General features: G+C 37.7%; 2 pseudogenes; both read left to right on the forward strand.

The window, feature by feature from the left end:
• Positions 1 to 13,647: 13,647 nt before the first annotated feature.
• LOC116888091 lies at positions 13,648 to 14,099 on the forward strand (annotated as a pseudogene).
• Positions 14,100 to 15,436: 1,337 nt separating this feature from the next.
• LOC116889171 lies at positions 15,437 to 16,373 on the forward strand (annotated as a pseudogene).
• The last annotated feature ends 9,207 nt before the right edge of the window (positions 16,374 to 25,580 follow it).

The raw sequence follows: 25,580 nt of genomic DNA on the forward strand, positions 1-25,580 counted from the left end.
TCAGGCCCGTGACAAAGGTAATATACTATTTATTGTGTAAATATACTAAATTTTCTTTATTCATCCATTCCACCTTCTGGACATGAATAAAGCATCAATAATCATGGTTAAACAAGTGTTTCTGTAGTAGGATGCAACATAGTTTGGATATATGCCCAAGAATGATATAGATGGATCTTGACACAAGTACATTCTCACCTCTGGAGAACTGTCACTAATTTCCACATTGGATTTACAAGGGGTTTGCCTTCCTTCCGGCAATGGACAAATGTTCCTCTTACTCCATTGTCCTCCACCAGCATGAGCTGTACCATTTGTTTATTGGTCTTAGCTGTTTTTGATTGATGAGCGATAAAAATCTCAAAAAGTAGTTTTGATTTGCATCTCCATGCTGACTAAAAGTCTTGAACCTTTCTTTAAAGTGTTTCTGAGCCATTTGAGTTTCTTCTTTTTAAGAATTTTTTCTATTTAAGGCTGTACCCCATTTAATTGGTTATTTGTTTTTTTCTTGATGCAGTATTTTGAGTTCTTTATGTATTTTTGATATTAGCCTTCTATTGGATATGTAGCTAAAAAAAAAAAAAAACAAAACAAAACAAAAAAAACTTCTTTTCCCATTTTGTGGCCTGCTGCTTTATCTGAATGATGGTGTTCTTTGCTATTCAGAAGCTTTTCAGTTTCATGAGATGCCTTTCATTAATTGTTAATCTTGGTGTCTGCTAACAGTGTTCTGTTCAGAAAGTCATCTTTGCAAATGAGTTCAAAGCTATTCTCCACATTCTTTTCTACCAGATTCAGTGTACATTGCTTTATGGTGAGATCTTTGATCCATCTGCTGTGGAGTCTTATAGGGTGATAAGTATGGATCTATTTAGACTCCGTTACCTGCAGCCATCCAATTTGACCAGCACCACTTGCTGAAGATGCAGTCCCTTTCCCAATGTGTCTTTGCGGTTTCTTTATCAAAATATCAGGTATCCATGGGCGTATTGATTTATTGATGGGTCTTCTATTCTATTCCATTAATCAACATGTCTGGTTTTTTGCCATTATAATGACATATTTATTACTGTAGTTCTGTAGTCCACTTTGAGGGCTGGAATGGCACCACCTCCAGCAGTACTTTTATCACTCAGGAGCATTTTGAGTCATCCTGATTTTTTTTTATGTGTTTCTAGATGAAGATGAAAATTGTTCTTTCAAATTCTGTAGGAATCACTTCGGACGTCCAGTTTCCTCAGTACTACTTACGGAAGAGGTCATGCTTTCACCAATATCTTTTTATTGACATCCTGGCCAAGCATCTGGTGGCTGTAACTGAATAGCTTTGTTTCTGTGTTCTGTATGCTAGTCCACTGATCTAGGTGACTGGTGACAGGTGCTGTTTTAGGTACTATGGCTCTGTGTTATCCTTTGAAATCAGGTATTGTTATACTTTAAGTATTCCTCATGTTGTTCAGAATCCCCTTGGCTATTCATGGTCTTGTGTTTGTAGCTGCATTTTTAAGTGAAGTTATAGAACCAATTTAATAAGGATTTTTTTTCACTTTTCAGGCTAGCTTGTTTTGCTCTCACAATTCCTATACACATTTGTACTTCCAATATTGTCTAAAACCCTCTCTCAAAATATCTGTATCCCAACCTTAGTCTTGCAGGATTATCGGATGCCAAAAAACCCTAAGACATGACCAAAAGGGACCAGAGATCGATCACTGCTGTATCCAAAGCTGAAAACAGTGACTCAAAAGAGTTTTCCAGGAAAACAAAGCACTGGTTCACTTCGGAAAGAAGGCACATATGACATGTTAAGGATGAGGGAGAGGAAGCGTAGGAGGAAGCTGAAGGACAGCATTATGAACTTATGGAAGTGCGGAAGATCGAGAGTAACTGGTTTATAGGGAACTGGAGAATAGTGGTGTTGTAGTTGGAGAGATGGCACTGATTCAGAACTTAACTTAAAAGACATAAACAAGATATCCTTCTGAATTGTGCAAAGTGCAAGCAAAAGTAAATTGAATATAGCTATGTGCATTTTGTACAGATTAGCTCATGTAATTCTTAGTCTTGTCTTCTGAGATCAGTGCCTTCATTATACCCACTCCAAGAATAAAACAAAAACAAGGCAGGCAGGAAGAGTTAAGTAACTCTCTAACAATTTCAGAGCGACAGAACTGGGACTCAGTCCCAAGATGACTATCTCCAGAGCCTGTGCTCCTAAACACTGCAGGACAGACTTACACCGGTGTAATGTGCTTTCCCGGCTTAAGTAAATAAGGAACCACATGGGACGGACACTCAGATGCAAGAAAATTGATTGAGGGGGTAAAAAGGTACATGAGTGAAATACACATACATACACACGTTAATTCTACTTTAAAAGACAAGTGATTATTTCTGATCCTGAAAAAAAAAAAACAAATACCACTCACTGTTCCTTGCTAATTCCCTTAATTATAGGTTAGAAATACTGTATGGAAACAAGTGGAGGACTAGAAGGAAAAAAACAGGACAAATGGTGACCTTGGGACCAATACAATAAATGAGGTTCTCTGTATTTTCTAGTTTTATTATATATCCAGACATGAAACTGAAGGATCTTTGACTAAAGAAATACCAATAGTAAAGAAACAAAAAGTTCCAATAAATACCTATATCCTTAAAAGGACAAGAAAAGGGGACAGCTTAGTAGACGAAAACTTTAGATAATAACAATGACTCTAGCCAAGCACCCACTAAAAATTCTATGACCCCCATCCCACACATACCAGAAAGGACATGTGGCTTTACCTTTAACACTTTCATGAGCTATAACCGAGCAGCTAAATTTCAACGAAACTGTTTTAAGAAAGCCAGGAGGAACTAGGACACTTTTATCCTGGCTGGAAATAAAGGGCTTTACCTCCTTGAATATCCACATGTCAGTGGAGACACATAAGGAACTTGAACTTCTACAGCATCGCCAATGTGGGAATGTCACAATTCCCCTGCTGCAAGGGGGTTCACAGGAAACAGCAAGTGTAAATGCTCCTCCTGAATCAGCATGCTAAGATCACCCTTTCCCAAGGCCAGATTATATCCACACTATCAGATACCTGCAGTCTTTCTCTGCACTGCCCCAATGATGCATGTGGCATGTGGAAAAAAGGTGAATATTTACCTTTATCCTTCTCAGCTAGGAAGTATCTGTGTAAACAACTAAAAGCTGCACCAAAAGCCCCCCACCCCCTCTGAAAGAATAATAAGAACACAAAACTTCAATGTCAAGGAAGGTGCATGATAAAATTGGATCTCCACCCTCACCTGGAAGTAATAAGGGAAATGCCCTTTCTCAAAGCAGTTTGAGAAGCAGTCAGAATAGAAGTTGTAAATAAGATATCTGAGTCTGATATGGTGCACACAATATGTCCAGGTTGTACCTACAACTATGAAGATCTCAAACTTAGGTTAAAGACAATGGGTACATGACACCAAGATGACAGTGATATTATAATTTTCTGAAAATGTAATAACAAAGTGAGACATGGCACCATATGTTTTGGGTCCAAACAAATTCAATATCCATAATTTCACCACACATAAAATATAGGTCCAAACCTAAATACTAAAAGTTTTTTGAAATGTAAAATTAAAACAACAATCCATGTTATGGCATAGTGAAAACATACTTCTTCATAACTGTGGGAACTTAAGTCTTTCTACCAAAGAATAATGTTCTTCCTAAATAACTGGCTTTTAAATGGCAGAAAAGCAATTAAAAAAGAAATAATTAAACTTCAGGGAAAAAAAACAAGAAAAAGAGCAAAAAGAATTCATAATTATTTTTACTCACATTAAGTGTTTTTATTATTCTCAATTTTTGAAGAAAAATGTATAAAATTTCCTCTTGTGACTCTAAATGAACACTAAAGTAAACTATACTGAGGTAGAGAAAAGAGAATACAAAGAGGGAATTAAGCAGAAAGCAGCCCTAATATATCAAAATCAAAATTGCATTAAATAATCTATGTATAGAAATTAAAAAGTTAGAAGGCTGGAAGAAAAAAATATAACCCGAATCATGGGCTTTGCTTAACGTATTCATACAAACTAAACAAATTAAAAGTAGAGAATGGAATAACATGCATATCATTAATATTAAATAAGAAAAAATAAAATTGGTTGTTGTTTAAATATCATATGAGTTTAGACTTCGACTTGCCGAGAAAACGCGAGATAAGAGAAAAATTCATAATAGCAAAAGTATCAACCCATCAGAGAAATAAGTTTGTAAATATTACGAGGATTAAACAATGATGTTATAGAATGTAAATACAATTTGATGGAAATAAAATGAGCTAAAGGATTATAACATCATATCAACAATAATTTGGGAGAACTAGACTAAAATTAGAAAAAGCTATTGAAGGAATTCAGCTATACAATCAATTAAAGGAATGCTATGATTACAGCGCTACTTAGCAGCACTTCTGCACATGTATATGTTCTAAATTCATATTATCTGAAAATATTATGATAAACAAAACAGACTATATTTGTTACCATAAAGTAAACTCTAACAAAACTGAAATCAATGAAGCCATGCTGATTGTGCTTTTCAGTCATAATGAACTCTAATTAGAAAATGAATAGGGACATTTTCAAGCATTAGAAAACTAAATGACATCTAAATCATGCTCTAAGGAAAAATATAAACAGAAAATTTAAAATATATTGAAATAATGATACTAAATGGAGAAAAACTTGAAACATTTCCACTAAAACCAAGAATGAGGCAAAGATATTCATTCACTCTTCCCAAGTTCAATATCATGCTTGAAGTCTTAGCTAGAACAGTAAGACAAGTGAAGGAAATAAAAGAAATTCATATATGAAATTAAGTATCCTTATTTACATATTATGTGATTTTCTCTATAAAACATCCTAATAGTTCCAGCAGAAAATTCTTAGACCTGATAAATAAATTCATCAAAGCACCAGGATACAAAATTAAAATAAAAAATATCAGTAGCTTCCTATATATTAGAAACAAACATAGAAAAACGATATCAAGGAAATAATCCCTTTCACAGTAACCTAAAGAAATAACTTAAACCTAACCAAGGAAGGAAAGACCTACACAATGAAAACAAGGGGGATGATGGGGAGGGAACCATAAAAAGAAGGGGAGGGAGGGGATGTTGCCCGGAAACTTTAGGAAAGGAATAACACTCGAAATGTATATAAAAATACTCAAGTTAATAAAAATAAAATAAAATAAAAAAAGACAAAATAACAAAAAAAGAAAACTTAGAAACACTGAAGCAAGAAATTGAAGAAGATATCAGAAGATGAAAAGACTTCCCATTCTCATAGGATGGTAGGATTAATATTTTGAAAATGACCATCCTACCAAAAGCAGTATACAGATTCAATAAAAACTTTATGCTTTTCTTCCCAAAAATGTAGGGAAAAATGATACGGAAGCACAATAAGACCCTAGTTAGCCAAAACAATCCTGGAAAAAAAACTGCTAAAAGAATTAGTATATATGGTTCAAGTTCTACTACAGAAGCATAGCATTAAAAACAATATTGTACTGCCACAAACATAGACACATTGCTAGATGGAATATAATCATGGACCAACAAGTAAGTCCTTCCACTTACAGCTACCTCATTTTTGACAAAGGTGCCAAAAAAACATACATCATTATTAAAAGACAGCATCATTATTAAAAAGTGGTGTTGGAAAACTGAGCTTCTATGTGTAGTAGAAAGAAAGCTGATCTTCCTTTCCTACCTTGATCAAAAATCAACTCCGTATGGATCAAAGATATCAATGTTATATTTGAAGCTGAAACTTCTAGAAGAAAGAGTAGAGTGTATGCTTCACCTTTTTTTTTTTTTTACTGGTTAAGAGCTTTCTGAATAGAATTCTGGTAGCCCAGGAGATAAGACTAAAAGTTGACAAATGGGAATTTATGAAATTAAAAATTTTTTGTATATATGTATATGTATATGCATATAATTGGAGTTGTCCTACACAAGGGACATCTCCATTGTTCCCATCCCAGAAGCCATAGTTGGCTAAATAAAATACTCAGGGCTAGATGTGCAACATTTCCTTTCGAGTTGTTGGTCACAAGTGTCCTAGAGATCCTTAAAACTCCAAACAAAATTCCATTGCTACTGCTGTTGATTACCCAGCAGAATTTGGTTGTACTGCTCACACACCACAGACACTGGTCACAGGACATGAAGAAATTAAGTCAATGACGACAAGGAACTTTCCTCCAGCTGAATACCCCTCACATGCTGAAGGTGCCATGAGGCTGTTGGAAGGAAAAAAGTTATAATCGGTTTTACTTAGTTGCAAACCCTGTAAAATGCAAAAATGACTGTCATGGCAAGGCAGGCCCATGGGTGCAATGGTGGCATACGTATTATAGGTACAATCAACTGTTTTCTGGTTAGATGTAAGGCCCACTTAACAAGAGGAAGCCTATGCCTAAGTACAATCTGGGCACAAACCCATAATTGGAGCCTTAGGGCTGAGCATAGTCCCATTATTTTGCTAAATGGAAATAGTATAAAACTGCCTTCTAAATTTCTCTCTATGTTCGTACTATAGCACAACACTCAGGCTTCAGCAGGACAATTTTTATGCTGGCGATGGAGGTTAATAGAGAAAATCACAACTCGTCAAAGTACAGGAAATAAGTGACCATGAAGTACATGAGCACAAATGGAATATCTATATCATGTGTCCATCCCAAGGCTCAGGGACCACCACAGAAGACGGACGAGAAGACTAAGATCCAGAGGTCAGGGAGCATCCAAGAAAAACAATGTCTTATGGGCTTGATGGGACTGCTGCACTCATGAATTCGACAGCTGTAGCTGTCCACACAAGGCCTAAAAATGGTCAAGCCCGTTTATATTCTAGCATGGAGTAGGAAATAGTTCATTACCCCCCACCCATAAGTGAAGAACTGGATAATTGATGGCCTCTGGAGGAAGGCAAGTCAGTTTTCCTTAAGGTTCCTGGTAGGTAGATAATGCTCTATCTGGTAGTCCAACACCCAGAATCCTATGGACAGCTCAAATTATAATCAATGGCTCATTAAGTTAAATAAAAAATATGTTGTACTGAATGCAAATGCGGATAAAACATACCAAAATATTTAGGACATACCTAAAATAACACCACGAAGATAAAATGCAGCACGGCATACTTGTAATAAAGTAAAATATGTAATCAGTGACATAAAAAGAAAAACAAGACAAACACAAAGTAACTAAACAGAGGAAACTGTCATGAGTCAATAAGGAATGGAGATTTCAATAATGTAACATTTTACATGTTTTTTTAAAAAATTCTGATCTAAGAACTTCATACATGTACATAGTGTATTTAGATTGAAATTCCCCCCCATTTTCTCCCCTCCTATTCTTCCCCTAACTCCTTCATCACTTTCCCTCCCAACTTCATATGCACTTAAAAAAACACACTGAATGCACTTAGTGCTACATACACACACGCACACACACACTCACACACACGTCTATGGGTATGGAGTCATCTACTGCAGTATTATGTTCCACTTCAGGGAACATATCCTTGAATAACACTGATTATCCCTCCCCCAGACACCAACAATTCCTTACAGCTTCTAAACTATCAGGGGAACTTGATGGCACTCCTCTGTGTGTGCTGGAATGTTGGCTGGCTTGATCTTTTGCATGCAGTCATAGCTTCTGGGATTTCATATGAGCAGCAACACTGTTATGTTTGCAAATATTATTTTGCTGCAGCTGTCTCCTACCTCTAGTTTTGCAATCTTTCAACCCTCTCTTTGGAGATGATCCCTGAGCATTAAGAGTGGCTCATTTTGGAACTTATTATCCACAGTTTTATTCTCTGCATATTCAACAGTGGTGGATCTCTGTATTAATTTCTAACTTTTGAAAAACCAAAACAAACAAAAAGCTTCTCAGAAGAGGGCTGTGAGATGCATAAATCTATGGATATAAAAAAATAAGGTAGGGAAATAGTTAATAGTATGTTCATTTAGCAGAATAATAAATAGCATTATTTATTACAATCTATGTACGACCTAGCCAGACACGGCACTTTGGCCCAGTGAATACCAGGTGTATTCAGTCTTATGGAGTAGACATTGACCGGAATGTGGTTGGTTACTTCCATAATATTTATGCCACTATTGTCCCAGTACACACATCTTGACAGCCTGTTCATTACTGTAAACCAGAGAGTTCATAGCTCAGTAAGAGAGCTGATTACTTTTCTCCCTTGACAGCATGCATATAACCTTCCAGAACTAGCAAAGTTACCAAGTAGTAATGAAACTTCCATGTCAGTATCAATTTGATTTCTCCATGTCCCATGACTCAAATAATTAGCACTGTCAACAACTGGGTCTGACTAGGGTCTTTAGTTCTGGTGGGTAACTGAAAGTAATAATAGTGGATTATAGTGTTCAGGAGTGGGTCACTGGTACCGCACTGACTGAAAACTTGAAAAGATGGAATCCATTCCTTGCACCAATTTCCTGGTTTTAAGCTTCCCACAAGACAGCTCCAGACCAAAATAGTTTTCACAAGATAATTCAGTGTAACATTTAAAGACCAATTAACTTCTTCACAATCTCTTGAGGAGAAAATAGTGGTGAGAATTCTGAAACTACTATTGCCCTGTTACTCAAACCAAAGACAGCATAAAATTAAGAGCTGTGGACAGCATACCTCATAGACATTGGTGCAAAAATCCTTAACAAAGTACTAAGAATGGAACACACACACACACACACACACACACACACACACACACACACACGCCATAACCAATAGCATTTTCTCTAGAGACACAAGAGGTCTGATTCAAGTCTGAAAATCTGTGCCATTCAGCATATTAGCAGCATACAAAAGAAAAATGCATGCTAATAACAACCTATTCAGCAAAGCAATTAGATTAAATTCAACATTCATTCATGATAATTTCTCTTAGAGAAAAGGAGCAGAAGGGAATTTCCTCAGCATAAAGAACATTTGAAAACTGCATGAAGCTAACATTACAGTAAATGATGAAAAATAACTGCCCTTTAAGCAATGAACGGAATTGTATGCAATGCAAAAAGAGCAAGAAAATAAAGGTTTATCTACCAGAAGAAATAAATACTTTCCTTTATGAAGCGGAGATGGTTATCTGCATGGAATTCCCCCAAGAAGTCTAAAACTAAATCTTATAAAATGAATGTTAATTCAGAAAGAACATGGGATGTACAATCAACCTGCTAAACGCAAATACAGTGTTTCAACGTAAAAGAACAAGCAGAAAGCCAACAATGTTTAAGATACAGTTTTGGGTCATTTTTAGGGAAGTAGAGGGGAAAGAACGAGGAAGCAAAGGAAATGAAACAAAACAATGGAAGGAAAAGGTCTAACTAGAGGCCATAGAGAGTAGACTTGAGGAAAACATTCATTACCTTTATAGTTAGACAGGAGCATGACGCTCAGGTGCAATATTGCACAGTAATGAAATTAAATTATAATAATAAGTTGGGAAGTTCTTTAAAAACTAATAAGATTTGACACTTTTCATCATAAAGAAATAACAAATATTCGAGGAGCTGAATGTGTTGAACAGCATTCAAATATTATACTACTATGTATAATTTCATAGTTCTCAGTAAGTACATGCTATGTTTCTAGCAATTCAAATTTAAGTTTGGAGAAGAACAAGGACAGCACCCATTGCTAACAAAGAATGGGTAAAGCTCTCTAGGCCTCCACTTTAAACAAAGAGGAGGGGAAAGAGGAAAAAATGTACTTACAATCTAATTTCAAAAATAATGGGTTTTAAATATATTCTTGAGACCATTCAGACCAAAAAAGGTAAATATGAATTTCATAAATACAACAGGTTCAGTAAAAATACTGCCGCTGTGCTCTTGGGTGCTCTGTGAGCCTTGTGTGTTACTTCTTATTTCTTTTGTAATTCTCAGTAGCTGATTAATCACTGTAACAGGTCTCTAAATCTCCCTTATCTTCACATCTTCAATTTCCTGAAAAATAGCCACATGAGAACAATTTTTTTCTGAGATGTAGCAACAGGGTTCAGAACAATATTCTCTTGAGAGCTTAATATAACGAAAAGAAGGCAGACCTGGAGCTTTAAAAACTGTACCTAATCCCAGTTTTTACTAATTAGTAGAGACATCTAGGAAAATCTACTTATTCTCAGCAGCAACTTCGTCATACGACAATAATCTCTAAGGAAGCCATTAGCTATGACATTCTAGGAAATAAAACATGGGCTGCCCTAGGGACGAAAATCTTCCTTGCCCTGAGTTAATTGGGCAGGGTTTATGAATGCCATTCCAGTTCTTGGCTATGTGCAATGGCTGCTTAGTCTGCAGGAGTCACTGTGGTTTCAGAGCCTTCTGTATGCTGGCGCAATGGGACAGAAGTGGCAGATAAGTGGTTTGTGTAAATGTTTGGGAAATAGACAACCTAGGAAAGGCAGTGGAGTAAGACAAGTAGTTCATGCCAGGCAAAAAGGTGGTGGAATCTACGACTCGGGCAGTTCCAACATGTAGCTCAAATCAGCGGTGCTTGGAAGGAGCCTAGGTGGCTCAGACCAGCAAGACATGCCTATTGAGTAGTAGTTCCAGACATATAAGGATAGTATTTAACCAGCAACTGAGGGTTTCAATAAGGAAAAGAAAAGAAAGTAGAGGGAGAGGAGGCAGGCTGGAGGGGAGAAGAGAATAGAGGTGGAGAAGGACATGAAGAATATGAGAAGAGAAAGAGGAGAGAAGGAGAGAGTGATTAATAAGGTGGGATTTCAAGCATAATACGTTTTAACAACCCAATTAACACCCCCTCCCAAATCTCTTCTTTAATATAACTTCCCCATTACCATTACATTTATTTACTAAAGCCCATTTCAGTGATCTGCTCTTCTGAGGGAGAGCAAAAAGTGGTATTGGAAGGGGTTGGAGGGATATATATATATATATATATATATATATATATATATAGTATATTTGGCATAAACACTTAATGATACATTTTTCCAGTTTTATTGATATAAGGTTAAAATATTTTTAAACTGTGTATACATTTACAGTTCACAGTATGACATAGATAGATAGATAGATAGATAGATATAGATATACATATACATATACTTATATGAATGTGTGAAAATAATTACCCCAATTAAGATCATTAAAGATCCTTCCACCTCACAGCATTACCACAGTTTCAATGCACCAAACTGCACATTGATTTTAAAGACATTCCTGAACAGAACTGTTTCATAAAAGAGCTCCAGGATGCTCTCTACAACTAGGACCTCATCAGAGTTTGCTTTTTGTGGCTTCATTTTGTCATGTTTAGCCACTGAAACATGCAGAGAATGCTATAGCTGAGGATTAACGAAGTCCAAGTACAGTTTGGACCTGATACAATCTATGTAATTGTGGTCTTTAAGGCATACAGAATAAAATAGTTTGGAGGAGTGGGGTCAGGTCAGCTTGCACCAAGATGGCAAGGGAAACCCTGGGTGGTCAGGCCATGTGCTAAAGGGTGAGAAAGCCTTTGCAAAACCTTCAATAGTCAGGATGCAATAGACCTAGGGGAATGAACTCAGTGATACAGCAGAGACAGACAGAAGGTAAAGGAGAAAAACACTGCATTTCCCACAACTGAGTACAATATTTGCTTGTATTCACATCTGTAAATATTCGCTTATGTATTTTTGTGATTGGATACATATATGTTTATAAATATAGTATTTCGTTGACAGCTTTATTATACAAGGACTGTCTTGATCTTGGCAAGGTATTTTTTTTTAGCTAAAATGCATTTGTTTTTAATCTGTAAGTATAGTTGCCTTGCTTCTACAGTGTTTATTATCATAAAATACCTTCTTTGATTTTTTTTCCTTATCGTTCAGTCTGGTTTTCTTTCTTCCTTTTCTTTATTTCATTCATTCATCCTTGGCTTGGGTGACACAGGGATTCACTATATATCCCAGCCATTTCACTAGTCTGTGTTCCTCCTATGTAAGTTGCCTGAGTGCTGGAATTACAGTTCTATGTCACTATCTTTACTGCATCAACCTTTGTTTTCTTAAAGGAAAATTGAGTCTCCCATAGGCAGTCAATAGCTGGTGCTTGATCTTTAAGAAAGGGTTGGTTTGTTTTTCTTTTATATGTGTAAATGTTTTGATTTCAGAATTCAGGCCCTCTCTGTGAAGTTTTAATTAACTACTTTAGATAAGGAACCTTTCTTTCCTTTTGTTCAATCTTGTAGTGATTTGCATACACATCGAGGAATTAATCATCATAATAAACTCCACATCATTGTCTTCCTCATCTCAATTTATGGGTGACAGTGAATGAGTTTGGACCTTTCTAAAGGAAGTATACACTCTCTTCTCAAACTATGCTAGGAGAGGTTGAACCTAATATTTTGCATGCTCTACACTGGTTACAATATGAAACACTCAAGAGGCCCTCAAATTTCACTCTTTTACCTTGATGAATACTTGATCGGTCCCTGCATCTCTTTACTTCAAACCCTTCTCACTCTGTTTGAAAACCCTGCAAATACTTTTCATTAATTACTGGCAAAACGGAACTGACTTTCTAAATGCAAATAAGACCTGGCTCCTCATCCAAAATAAACTCATCAATTACATCTCATGCCCTAAAGAGAAGGTCTATGGCACGAAAAGAAGCCCTAAAAACAATTTGTAAAAACTGAGATCATTTTTCTTTTATCTGCTACCCTATCACATCCTTACTTGGTCGAGGGTTTGATGTGTGGTACATGCTCAGCAAATACTTGATGACTGAATATGTAAATGATTTGAGAGTCATTTAATGTCACAAATAAAATTTCAGAGATTGTGGTTTTGGAAACATTGTTCGGCCTTATGGATTTACAGATTAGTAAAATGAGGTTCAAAGAGTTTAGCCCTAAGCCAGTGTTCATTTCAATGCTGTGGGGAAATGAACTTTGACGTATTAAAAAAAAAGTGGGTCTTCCAAAATGGAAAGGAACACTCATTCTCTAAACAACTTTAAATATAGAAAGCAGGAAAGGGACAGAAATGGAATTCATTAGATAATGCTAGAAAATGTTGTAACTTGGAACAGTATGGTATTACAGAAAAAGGCATTTATTCCCATCTTTGTAAGGTATGTTAAAAGCCCAGAGCCATTTTCCAAATATACTTATAGAATTTTATGAAGCAAAAAGGAACAGGTACAAAATGAGCAAAATAATAGCTAAAAATTACAGGAATGGAGCCCTCATGCTTGCATAGATTTTTCTAGAATTTCCAGCTCTATGAACATCTCACCTCAAATATAAAAGGGAACTTTGGCCTCTAGTTTCAATCGAGAGATTCTTATTCTAAGGCAAAGGAGTCATCATATACTATTTTCTCTCACAAAACCCAGTTAGATTTGGAAAATAGTCTACACTTTATGTGTAACAACAACAACAACAATGACGACGACAAAAACAACAATAATAGTAATAATAATAAACTAATAGATTTGTAGGGCAAGGATATTATTTGGCCTAAGTATATTTGCGAAGCAAAAACATTGTTTTAAATATATATATATATATGAAGGTGAAGCTGTACAGTTTTAGGGGGTACAAGATCTACCAGGGACACGGCACTACGGTCACCAGGACCGACGGGAAGGTTTTTCAGTTTTTTGATGCCAAGTTTGAGTCTGCATTCCTTTCCTAAAGGAATCCTCAGCAGATAACCTGGACTGTCCTGTACAGAAGAAAACACAAGACAGTCGGAAGATATTCAAAAGAAAAGAACCCGCCGTGCAGTCAAGTTCCAGCGAGCCATCACGGGTGCGTCTCTGGCTGATATAATGGCCAAGAAGACTCAGAAACCAGAAGTTAGGAAATCTCAGGGCTGCCAAGGAAGCAAAAAAGGCTAAGCAGGCATCAAAGAAGACAACAATGGCGGCTGCCGAGGCCCCCACAAAGGTGGCCCCTAAACCAAAGATTGTGAAGCCTGTGAAGGTCTCTGCTCCCAGAGTTGGTAGGAAACACTAATTTGGTAGCTCAGAGTTTAAAATAAAGATCTGTCTTTGACTCTTAAAAAAAAAAGGAAATCAAAATAAATTACTAATTCCTCAACCAATGAAACAAAATTAGCTGCAATCCTTAGATTTTCTTGGGTTTCTCAAGCACTCTTTTGAGTCATTTGCCATTTCAGTTCTTATTTTCAGTCCTTAGCCATGTTCTCTCACAACCCTGGGTTTCCTTTCTTGATTTGTGTGTGTGATATTATTATTATTATTATTATTATTATTATTATTATTATTATTATTATCCAAGATCAATAAATTCCATTCCTGTATCTTTCATACTTTCTATGTTTAAAGTTGTTTAGAGAATGAATATATATCTATATCTATATCTATATCTATATCTATATCTATATCTATATATGTTTTGATTTACTCTTTTTTTCCCACAGAGAAAGAAAAAACATGAAGTTAGATGGATAGGGATGTGGGAAGGATCTTGGAGCAGTTGTGGAAAAAGAAAGAATGTGATCAAAATATGTTGTATGGTAAAAAGCCATTAAATAATACTACAGTTAATACCATCATTAATGGTGAAGGCAATAATTTTCCCCTAAGACAAGGAAAAATAAATGAAAATGTGTTATCATCATTAGATAACATAGACAAGAAATTCTGATCAATGCAATGGAAAAGGAATAAAATTATAAAAAAGCTATCCAGACCAAAATAAATTTCTTTTTGTTCACAGATTCTATGACACCAAACAGAAAAACTACTGGCCCATAAATAAGTTCATGTAGAATGCGAAATATATGGGCAATACTTTAAACTTGATTGTCTACATGTTATCAATCATATGTAGTAACTTAAAATATAAAAGTATGTTTAACAATAAGATAAACTATTAAGTACTTTCTTTGTGACAAAGCTGATACAATATTCATTAGACTTCACACTTAAATCTAAAACACGGCTGAAAGCCAGGATTTAAATAAATCAAGAATTATGCTTTTCTCAGAAGATCAGAAATCTGGACGTGAAGATGTCATTCTTTCCCAAACTGATGTTAGTTACCATCTACAGCAAGACAAAGTTTCTGTAGTGAGGACTGAGTGAGACCCTGATAGATGGATACAGCAATATGTCATTAGGAGTCATTTTACTGCTATGTCCTTTTAGCAAAGTAGTAATATTAGGCTTTCTTATAGGCCCATGATCTATCTAGTCTCGGTGTGTTGGCCACCTGAGTAGTGTCATGTATGGGAATCTCATAGATGAATCTTAATTCTAACTTTAAAACGTTTTTGGATGTGGAGGTCAGAGTGGAAACAGGTGTGAGTGGAAGCAGCAGAAGGAGTCATGGCTGCCAAAGTGATTGAGTCCATCGGAAAGTTCGGCCTGGTATTAGCAGTTGTAGGGGGTGTGGTGAACTCTGCGTTATATAACGTGGATGCCGGACACACAGCTGTCATCTTCGACCGATTCCGTGGCATACAGGACATTGTGGTAGGGGAAGGGAATCACTTTCTCATCCCTTAGGTACAGAAGCCATCTTTGACTGCCGCTCTCGACCACGGAATGTGCCGGTCATCACCGGTAGCGAAGACTTGCAGAATGTCAACATCACACTACGCATCCTCTTCCGGCCGGTGGCCAGCCAGCTTCCTTGTATCTACACCAGCATTGGCGATGACTATGATGAGTGGGTGCTGCCATCTATCACCACAGAGATCCTCAAGTTGGTTGTGGTTTGATTCGATGCTGGAGAATTGATTACCCAGCGAGAGCTGGTCTCCAGAGCAGGTGGTGACCTCTGGGAGCAAGCAGCAACATTGGGCTCATCCTGGATAGCGTGTCCCTGACACATCCGACCTTCGGAAGGAGTTCACAGAGGCGGTGGAAGCTAAACAGGTGGCTCAGCAGGAAGCAGAGAGAGCCAGATTTATAGTGGAAAAAGCTGAGCAGCAGCAGAAGGCGGCCATCATCTCTGCTGAGGGGGACTCCAAGGCAGCCGAGCTGATCACCAACTCGCTGGCCACCGCCGGTGATGGCCTGATCGAGCTGCGAAAGCTGGAAGCTGCTGAGGACATTGCTTACCAGCTCTCTCGCTCTCAGAACATCACCTACCTGCCAGCAGGGCAGTCCGTGCTCCTCCAGCTCCCCCAGTAAAGCCAACCAGGCCACGGCCTCCATCGCTCTAAATGACGCCTTCCTTCTGCCCCACCCCAGAAATCACTGTGAAATTTAATGATTGGCTTAACATGAAGGAAATAAAGATAAAATCACTTCAGATCTCTAATTAATCAAATGAAGCTTTTATTGTTACACTTTTTACCCACTTTTATATCCGAAATTGCCAAGTGCCTATGCAGTCTGGCCTTCCACCCTGGGTGCTGGCAGTTGGCAGAAGAAAGGCAGGGCAGTGTGGGTGGTGGACGGGGAGCCAGCTGGCAGCCTGAGTAGACCTAGAGCCTCCATTCGGCCATATAGTGAAGATTTACAGACAGTGGCGTGCACACGTGAACCAAAAGGCAAGCGCTCCATTTTCCCAGCCATACGAACCCGGACAGAGGCAGCTGAGGAGGGCCGGAGGAAGTGGTCTGTCTTAACTGTAAGGCCACTCCCTCTTAACGGTGAGCAGCGGAAGCAGGTGTGTGCGTGCGACTAGGGCATGGAGTGAAGAATTTGCCCATCAAGGTGGGTGGGCCTAATTTTGCTGCCTCCACCAGAGACCTAAACCTTGGATAGACTTGGATAGGACAAGAGGCCTGGACTGAGATGTGAGTCCTGTGGAAGACTTCCTGTCCACCCCCTACATCGGTCCTCTCAAATACCCAATGGGAGTCCAGCTTGAAGGACTGCATCCTGCCGGGGCCGAGCACACCTGCCAGGGACACGTGCGCCTGCCCTCCCCCTCCCTCTCCCGAGATTGCCCTTCCTTCCCAAGAGCTGTGGGCCAGAGCTCCGAAGGAAGCAATCAAGGAAAGAAAACACAATGTAAGCTGCTGTCAATAAATGACACCCTGACCCTCCAAAAAAAAGTTTTTGATTATTCCCATAACATTGGTACCAATATCACACCAGTATGTCTTGCTATTGTAAGTCACAGAGTTTTTATCTGGGTGGCATTGATGATTATTTTTCTCCACATGCACTGTGCAGAGTACCGCCCAGCACTGTGAATGCTAATTGGTACGAAGCCTCCTGTGAAGTACCAGCTCAAATTCTCCATGTTTGATAGCCTGTGTAAATGTTGACTTCAGCCATACGGCCCTATAATCAGCCTGTAGAAAGCAAGCAACAATCCTTGCAAAAGCTTGTGATGGGGGAGGGGGTGGGCATTACTATGAGACCTCTGTCTGATGATTCAACCCAATCCTTGTACTAGGATGTTTTACTTGGTGGCATAAAATATCTAGATGGGGATTATCTGCTCCATTATGGGATGACTCGATTTAAATTCATTTTATATGTGTATATATTTTAGGAAGCTTTTATAGTCATATGTTTGATTTTTCAAGAGGTCATTAGTATTAGTTAGCCCTCTCCATAGTTTCTCCTTTATCTTGCTTTCTCATACTCCTCCCTACTTAATCTTCTGATTCAAAATTTCTTCCTATTTCTCAACAAAACTATATTCTATTGCTCCTTTCTTGTGATATTCTCTCCTACTCACTGGTACCTTATTATGTACCCTAACGTAACATCTGTGGTTATTCAGATTATAACACACATATAAAACACTTAGAAGTTAACATTCACATATAAGAGAAAACATGCAATAATTGTCTTTTGGAATCTAGGCTACCTTATTTATTATGGTTGTTTGTAGAAGTATCCTTTTACACGCAAATTTCCTAATTTCATTTTTCTTAGCATTTGAATAATATTCCATTATAAATGTAGCATATTGCCATTATACATCAAGGATGTGTCCGCTCAAGCTATTATGTACTGAGCAGCAGTTAATATGAATGGGGAGTACCTCTGTAATAGCGGTAGAATCCTTTCCTTATGTGCCCACGGGTTATATAATTGGATTTCGTAGTAAATCTATTTTCAGCTTTTGTTCCTGCAGGAAGATGTCCATTTTGGCTGTAACTGTATACACCTTCACTAGCAAAGAATAACTGTCCTCTTTCTCCCCATCCTTGCTAGTACCTGATGTCATTCATTAATCTTGGCCATTCTGACTGGAGTAATATGAAATCTCAAAGTAGCTTTACATTGCGTTTCCTTGACAACTAAGGATGTTGAATATTCTTTTAAGTGGTTCTCAATCATTTTGATCATCTTTTGAGAAATCTCTGTCTAGATCTATATCCCATTTTGTAATTGGGTTAATTTCCTGATCTTCAGGTGGTGTTTTTATTTTATTTTGTTTTTTATACCGTCTAAACTAACCCTCTGTCAGATATATAATTGGTAATGTTTTTCTCCATTCTGTAGGCTGCTGCTTTGCTGGAATGATGGTGTTCTTTGCTGTACAGAGCTTTCTGGATGCATGAGGTTCCGTTCATTAATTGTTGTTCTTAACGTCTGCCCAATTGGATCCTGTTCAGTAAGTCCTTTCCTGTACCAATGAGTTCAAACCTATTCCTGACACTCTCCTCTACCAGGTTCAGGATATCTGGTCTTATGTTAAGGTCCTTGCTTTTTTGATTTTTTTTTGTTTTGTTTGTTTTTATTTTTTATTTTTTATTTTTTGAGTTCAGCTTTCCTCAGGATGATAGATATGGATCTATTTTCTTGCTTCTACATTACATGCAGCTATACAGTCTGATCATTCAGAAACAATCAGAACCATTTGTTGAGGATACTATCTTTTCTTCAGAATATATGTTATGCTGAAATGGGCACTTGAGGCCAAATAGACAGACTCTTCTGGGTATGTTCACTCCTCTGAGAGGCTTCTGTGAAACTTGGCTCTGTTTACTCTGGCAAGGAAGGGCTCAGTGAATCTGGTCAGTTTTAGAAAATTTCTGAAGCTATTTTGAATTGGTTACTTTCCTGTTTAAAAAGCTTCCTAAAAAAATAAAAATAAAAAGCTTCCTTACAGGATGGAATATTTCAATCTCCAAGGAAACTGTTATACAACAGATGTTTACCACCCATATTTCTAAAAAATATTGATTTCTAGTTTCCTTGTTATGTCTTTGACAGATTCATGTTTCAATGTTAATTGAACCTACAAAATGAATTGAAGTGGATTTTAAATATCTCTTGTGTTTTAAAAAATTATAAAGAATTGGCATTTATTTTTTGAATATATGATAGTATTTACTAGTGAAGATAACCATTTGTAGTTTTCATTGGAAATGTTGAAAATTATAAACTAAAAAGATATTATATTTCACTGCATATCTATGTCTCTGTCTGCCTGTAGGTGTGAGCTTCCACACATATGTATGCCATCTCCAGCACTTGGTAGTGAAGAGGACAGCTTGTTGGAGTTGGTTCCAGGTCATCTGAACAAAAAATAAACAGAGAAACATTGGAATTTTAATGACATCATAAGCCAAATGGACCTAACAGATATATAGAACATTCCATCCAAAAACTAAAGAATGTGCATTCTTCTCCAAAACTGCTCACATAAGGACACAAGGCAAGTCTCAACAAATGTAGAAAATCCAAGATAACATTCTGTATCCTATCAGAACACAATAGAGGCCAATGTAGCTTAAGGTGGAAAGCAAAGACAATAGAAGTCTGTATTGTTTCACTTAAGAGTCTATATAATCTTACTGTAAATCTGCAGTGGAGCTCACCAGTGTTAGGGAACTGTTTCTTTCCTATGCTTCAAAGTTGCCTGTATACCTTAGCTAATAGCTTCTTCTATCCCACCTTCAAATGCAGCAATGACCACTCAAGTAATTCTCATGTCACACTATTCTTCAGGCTCCCCCCCCCCATCTCACACATTTAAAGATCCTTGAACTTACATTGGTTAGAATATACTGTAGACCAGGGTAATCTCCCCCACTTCATAAATTGTTGGTATTTACCTTTAGTTCTTGCTCTGTGGCTATCAAGTCACTGCTTGATATCTGGTACCCACTGGGTTTACTGAGATTATCCATTCCATCCTGAAACTAGCTGTTTAGAATTATTTCTACTGCCACAAGTTAAGGACAAAGATGACTGCTTTGTTTTGCTTGAACACTCAATACCTGTAATTAGTGTAGAGTCTCACAGGTTAAGGGCTGGGTCCCACAAAACTACTCCCAGTTCAGATGCTAGCCATCAATGGAAGTATAAAACAAACTTACACTTCTTCTTGGTCAGTTACAAAGTCAAGGGAATCACATAATCCTTTTAAGGATTTAATGCTTCATTATGTGCTATGCTGATACTTACAACAGGAATGACACAAATGAACAATTACGTGAAGAGATTCATAAGGCAAGGTCTTGGTGATGGAAATAGTACAAAGCCTCCAACACTATCTTTGTGGAATCCAGACATTTCACCTTTGCAACACATTAATAAGTCCAGTACCAAGCTTTATTACACAAGCATGTTGGTTAAATCTTTGGTCACACAATTATATTCAGTCTATAGCCTCTCCAACTTCTATGAAAGGTTTCCTTTTAGCTCTAATCTTCTAATTATGTTGCTAGGTTTTTTGGCAACCACCCTTTATCCTTAAACTTTGACTCTTTAATTAGCGTAGCAAAGACAGTCCTATAACTCAGGGAATTCCAAGCCCAAATGAATTATTTATTATACCATATTCTCTATGCCAGCAACACTGGAAGATTTCATTTTCTCTGATGGCCTTTAAAATAGCATCACATAAGAAACTGAATCACTTCCCTGACATGGTGAAGCCAGGAAGAGGAAATGTTAGTCTACATTTATTCTTTGATTTTCCCTAGACTGTATTACATCTTCAAAAATATTTAGAAAAAATGAAAGAGAAAAGATGTAGAGGAGGAGGATGAAGGACACAAGAATGAGGAGGGAGGAAAAGGATGGGAATTCAGGGGAAGGGAGGAAATTCTCAACATAGGACAGAAAATGGATAAATGAGCCACTCACATTATTTTTTCATAAACTCGTCTTTTTTTAAAAAAGATTTATTTATTTCATGTATATGAGTACACTGCAGCTGTCTTTAGACACACCAGAAGAGGGCATCAGATCTCATTACAGATGTGAGCCACCATTGGTTGCTGGGATTTGAACATAGGATTCTAGAAGAGCAGTCGGTGCTCTTAACCACTGAGCCATCTCTCCAGCCTGCCAATTGCTTTATAGTTTTCCTTCTCAGATATTCGATCACTGCTCACAGATAGTGCATTGTGATGTATTAAATCCCCTTTAAAACAACCTCTCCTCAAAAGAACTGGAAGAACTTGAAGGGGCTCGAGACCCCATATGTACAACAATGCCAAGCAACCAGAGCTTCCAGGGACTAAGCCACTACCTAAAGACTATACATGGACTGACCCTGGACTCTGACCTCATAGGTAGCAATGAATATCCTAGTAAGAGCACCAGTGGAAGGGGAAGCCCTGGGTCCTGCTAAGACTGAACCCCCAGTGAACTAGATTGTTGGGGGGAGGGCGGCAATGGGGGGAGGGCGTGGAGGGGAACACCCATAAGGAAGGGGAGGGGGGAAGGGGATGTTTGCCCGGAAACCGGAAAGGGAATAACACTCAAAATGTATATAAGAAATACTCAAGTTAATAAAAAAAAAAAACAACTAACCTCTCCTCACTTAATTACCATCAGTTCCTTACTATCTATCTTAAATTCTTTATTCCAGGCAAGTAATGGTATTTCCTGAGTTAGTAAATGTGACTTATTCACACTTCTCCCCAAATGATTCCACGTGCCAAGAGTCTCTTCTCTTCCCTTTCTACTCCTCTCTGAACACATCGCTGATAATAAATTAAACACATGGCATACATCCCCATGGTAGCCCCTGTAGGCTAAAACAGGTAGAACTATTTCACGTTGTTGGCAAAGCCATCACAAATTGGGAGCTTTGAGGCCAGTTCTGATCCTGAAGTCCCTTGAAATCTCAAGAAAATAAGAACTCATGAAGTATGGAATTCATGAGTCAAAGTCAAATGTCTTAAGTCTGTCCTGCAAAACACACACACACACACACACACACACACACACACACACACACACACAAACAAACACACAAAAACACATACATGGTCATAAAGTTTGACTTAAGTGGTCCCATTAGAATCACTGTATTCTTTTATATATCTTTCTGTTTTTCAGTTCCACAGTTTAAAATCTAGTACTCACCATCCTTTCTCCCTCTTATCCTTACTTGAAGAAAGCAGAGTCCAGTGATCACCCATTACAGTGTAAGCCACTGAATCTTGTATTTTCCATGAGAAAATGGCACAGAGATGGATAAAACCTCTGCTAATTTAGTGGCTGTATTATCTGAGGCACCTCAATTTCCTCATCTAGAAAATGGACACTGATGACTATTTGTATTCCATAGCATCATGATTACCTGTTAGTGCTCTGTAGATCCATCCTTCCTAGCAATTCACTAACACTAGGTCCTTTAGTGCTTTCAGTGATAGAAATTCTGTGCATCCTAGGACATGCCATTTGTTTTTCAATTAAAGGGGATATAAGCAGATGATGATGTGACTCAGATAGAGAACATGTCTAGTTTGCATAAAGCCCTTAGACTGAATCCCAACACAAACATTAAAATAATGTTTAAAACAGCTTTTAAAACTAAAAAGCAAATGTTTCAGAAAGAATGAACAGTTTTAACAGGAAGGTATTTCTCAGACTTCTAGAAGGAAGGTAGCCTACCATGGGTTTGTAAGGCTCGTTCATTTCTTCTGATGTTAGTTTAATTATAATTGCTTTATTTATAAAGAAAATATTGATATATTTTATGCAGGCATTCTAAAACATGTCTTATATGTTACATAAATTAGTACTGTTTGTTCATAATCCTAATTAGTAATACTACTTAATAGCTATAACTTAGTTTATATCATGAGCCAGAAACTTTGATAAGTATTTTATTTATATTAACTAAGTCATGTAACATCCCTAAGCAGTAGGTACAGCCAGCACTATTTCCCCAGGTTCTGCATGTATGGATTCAACCAAGTATGGACTGAAATGATTTTTGATGAATGATATGCAACTGGATTGAATATGTCCATTTTTATTGTCATTATTCCCTAAACAATACAACATAACAAGTAATAGCATTTTCATTGTATTATTAGTAACTATTTTAGAGATAACTTTTAGATTTTTTTTTGTTACAGTATCAGTACATCACTTTCCTTGTTCCTTTCTTCACTCCAGCAAACTATATGAGAAGTTCTATGTAAATTCTAAAGTATATAGGAACATGTGTATAGGTTCTATGCACGCACTCTACTATTTAAAATAAGGAATTTGAATATCTGTAGATTGGAATTTTTGCAAGGTAGCATGGAACAAACTCTCAGAAGATACTGAGGGGTAAGGGAACTATTGTTGGCTCAGTTTACAGATGAGAAAACTGCAGCACTGAATGGTTAAGTAATTTTCTCCAGCCCACACAGCTAATAAGATAAACAATTTTTTGGCCATGAAATTATAATACAGTCCTTATTGGAAGTTTTAATCTAATAAAGTCTGAGAAAGTAATAAAACTATTCATGTTCTCTCACTTAGGATTCATCTTACCTGTGATTTCGATTGATTCATTTCCACCATCCCATCTTTTCAAGTGATCAGTTGAGTGACATAAGACATTCCTCCATTGTTGGTGGGATTGCAAGCTGGTACAAACACTCTGGAAATCAGTCTGTCAGTTCCTCAGAAAATTGGACATAGTGCTACCTGAGGATCCAGCTATACCACTCCTGGGCATATATTCAAAAGATGCTCAAACCTATAACAAGGACACATGTTCTACTATGTTCATAGCAGCCTTATTTATAATAGCCAGAAGCTGGAAAGAACCCAGATGGGGTTCAACAGAGGAATGGATACAGAAGATGTGGTAATTTACACAATGGAGTATTGTGTAACTCAGCTGTTAAAAACAATGACAGCATGAAATTCATAGGCAAATGGATGGAACTAGAAAATATCATCCCTACTGAGGTAATAAAGTGATAAAACAACACCCATGGAATGTACTCACTGATAAGTGGATTTTAGCTCAAAACTTGGAATTCCCAAGATACAATTTACAGACCACATGAAGCTCAAGAAGAAGGAAGACTAAAGTGTGAATGTTTCAGTCCTTCTTAGAAGGGGGTACAAAATACTCACAGGAGGAAATACAGAGACAAAATGTGGAGCAGAGACTGAAGGAAAGGTCATTCAGAGACTGCCCCACCTAGGCAAGCTGTCCCAGATGATGCCAAGAGGTACTTGCTGACAGGAGCCTGATATGGATGTCTCCTGAGAGACTCTACCATAGCCTTACTGATAAAGATGAGGATGCTTGCAGCTAACCACTAGACTGACCATGGGGACCCCAATGGAGGAGTTAGAGAAAGGACTGAAGGAACTGAAGAGGTTTGCAACCCTATAGGAAGAATAATATCAACCAACCAGACCCCCCCCCAGAGTTCCCAGGGACTAAACCACCAACCAAAGAGTACACATGGGGGAGGAGTTCATGGCTTCAGTCACATATGTAGCAGAGAATGGCCTTGTCAGGCATCAGTGGGAGGAGAGGCCCTTGATCCTGTGAAGGCTCGATGCCCCAGTGTAGGGGAATGCCAGGGCAGGAAGGAGGGCGTGGGTGGGTGAGTGGGTGGGTGTGTGAGCATCCTCATACACACAGGGGGAGGGGGATGGAAGAGGAGGGACTAGGAAAGGGAATAACATTTGAAAAGTAAATATATAAACTATCCAATAAAACTAACTAAATAAATAAAATTTTAAAAGGACAAATTGATTCATACCTTGAGTTCTCTATTTCCTCTCACAAGAGAAATGATACCACCTAATAGAATTATTAAAACTGTCATCCCTAACCTATACCAACATAAGCCTTTACTTAGCAGGCAGTCTGTAAAACCAAATATTAGTCTCCATGTCCTCTTTATGTCAATCCACTAGAATCCCCTCAACGGTGTTGCTGTTCTGAAAACTCACTAACTCCAGATGGCTCCCTCTAAAAGTACCTATGTCTTGGTTTCAGTGATGAACTCTTTGTCTGTCTTCCCACAGCTCTCTGAGACTCTTCTGTCCCTCTGTACTCTTTTCATCTGGATATTCAGTAAGTTCTAGGAAAAGGTTTGCATTTACCCACTGCTTTTGCCTATGTGTGGGCTGCTCCATCTACCTCTGGACAGCCAAATCCTAGACCTACATCTGAATAATCCAGCCTGGGTCTACTAGACTTATCCTAGAACAGGTCATCCAACAACATGGATGCTGCCCATTGCTGAGATCACCTCAGGACTCTCAAATCAATAATGCACCATGAACACAACCATTGTAATGTCTATTTCTATCTCACAACGTTTCTGCATCATTAAGCACCATC

This window comes from Rattus rattus, chromosome X (assembly GCF_011064425.1).
Source record: "Rattus rattus isolate New Zealand chromosome X, Rrattus_CSIRO_v1, whole genome shotgun sequence".
Lineage (NCBI taxonomy): Eukaryota > Metazoa > Chordata > Mammalia > Rodentia > Muridae > Rattus > Rattus rattus.